Below are 2,100 nucleotides of genomic sequence, written 5' to 3' on the forward strand. Positions count from 1 at the left end.
AATATCAAATAAAGTATGAAAATATGAGTTTATTTGAAGATTTGCGTTACGAATTTGATGAAATTTGTATTATATTGAAGAATATAATTAATTTTATGAGTTTTGATTGAATTTTTTTTTTATTTTTGTATAAAAAATGATATCATTGTTGAAATTTTAAAACATAAAATATCAAAATGTTACTTAAAATTAAAATAAAGGACCAACTCAAAAAAAAAATTTAAAACGTTACCTAACATTAAATTAAGTTAATTTATGTAACATCTTTATAAAAGATTTAAAACATATGATACTTCAAACACGGTGCAACCAACTTGAAACAAGTTTCATTCTAATTAAGCCACCCTATAAATACATACCCTTTGTTCCCACAAATTGCTTTAAAAGTTTATTGCATTCCATTGCACTTTGTACCATCATTGAAATGGGTGACATTGAGAAACAACCACAAAATTCAAATATAGCATTACCAATAGATCATCATCATAATCTTCCACAAACCAAAAACCAATCCAATTTCAACTCTCAAATCAACAAAAAATCTTCACTATCCATCATCCTAACACAAATCCATGCAGGCTATTTTAGAATCACTCTATCTCTCTCAAGTCAAGCTTTATTATGGAAGATCCTACTTGAACCAATCAAAGATGCACATTTTTTAAGACGTGTATTTACAATGATACCCTCAACAGCTTTCACTCTCTTATGGTCACTATCCTTATTCACACTCCTCACACTTTCTTTTCTCTATCTCCTAAAATGTTTATTTCACTTTGATAAAGTCAAAGATGAATTCTTTAACAAAATTGGTGTAAACTACATGTTTGCTCCATGGATTTCATGGCTAATTTTGCTTGAATCTTCACCAATTGTTCCACCTTCAACAATTCATTACAAAATACTTTGGTTGTTTTTTGTTGTTCCTATAGTTATGCTTGATGTTAAAATTTATGGTCAATGGTTTACAAAGGGTAAAAGGTTTTTGTCAATGGTTGCGAACCCGACAAGTCAAATGCCTGTCATTGGTAATTTGGTCGCCGCAGAAGCGGCGGCCAAAATGGGTTGGAAGGAAAGTTCAATATTTTTGTTTTCACTTGGTATTGCACATTATTTGGTGCTTTTTGTGACACTTTATCAAAGATTGCCAGGGAATAATAATTTCCCTTCAATGCTTCGTCCTGTTTTCTTTTGTTCTTTGCAACTCCTAGTATAGCTAGCTTGGCTTGGCATTCTATTTGTGGATAATATGGTAGTGGGTTTTAGAAGGTCTTCTTTCTCTCACTCTTCCTTTTCTTGTCCCTGGTAATTATTTTCTTTTTATGTTGTTAAAGTAAATAGTTTTGTTTGGTTTGATAAATGTTTTCCTATTTGTTTTCACTTTAATTGAGCAAAAATAAGAAGGAAAAAAATTTAAATTGATCGTCATTAAATGAGTTTGTGACTGTTTTAGAGTCTAATTGGTAAAAATTGCCGTATCATTTGTCGGTGAATTTGTAATAAGGGTTTTACATAGCTGTCATTGTCATGTTTGTAAGTTATTTGCAATTTAAACCGATCAAATGCGAGTAATGTAGTTTAAATTTTAAATAGTTGTCATTATCATGTTTTTAGTTAATAGCAGAGAATCGCGGTCAAATATGATTGATGCAACCCTTATTTGCAATTATGTTGCAGTTTAAATAACATCAATAACTAATATTGTAACTCATATTGTAGTCACATACCTTTATTCAAAACACAATAATTAATTTGAAATTTTCAATGTCTATATATGGTTGACTAAATAGCCAACATGTCCTCGAGTAGTACGACGTGCAACATCCTTGTTGTTGACAACCTCCTTATTATCATAAGTGTCCTTCTCTTGAAAATCTTTTGCAAGATGGCTTGGTTTCTGACAAGCATAATATATCATGGGGAAAAACCCTTACCTTGGCCCTTTTTCTTCCTAGTACACATTTTAAACTTCACAGAGTTGTTCACAAGGAAATGGAGTCCCAAGCTTTCGATACACAAAGAAAATGAGGTGTGAAGGTGATGGTGGTTAGGGTTTCGGTATTCTTTTTTGTTTGTTATTAGTGCGTATACATAAATTGT

At 31.0% G+C, this 2,100-nt stretch overlaps 1 pseudogene; it reads left to right on the forward strand.

The window, feature by feature from the left end:
- Nucleotides 1-319: 319 nt before the first annotated feature.
- LOC101503620 (S-type anion channel SLAH1-like) lies at nucleotides 320-2,028 on the forward strand (annotated as a pseudogene).
- The last annotated feature ends 72 nt before the right edge of the window (nucleotides 2,029-2,100 follow it).

This window comes from Cicer arietinum, chromosome 6 (genome assembly GCF_000331145.2).
Source record: "Cicer arietinum cultivar CDC Frontier isolate Library 1 chromosome 6, Cicar.CDCFrontier_v2.0, whole genome shotgun sequence".
Taxonomy (NCBI): domain Eukaryota; kingdom Viridiplantae; phylum Streptophyta; class Magnoliopsida; order Fabales; family Fabaceae; genus Cicer; species Cicer arietinum.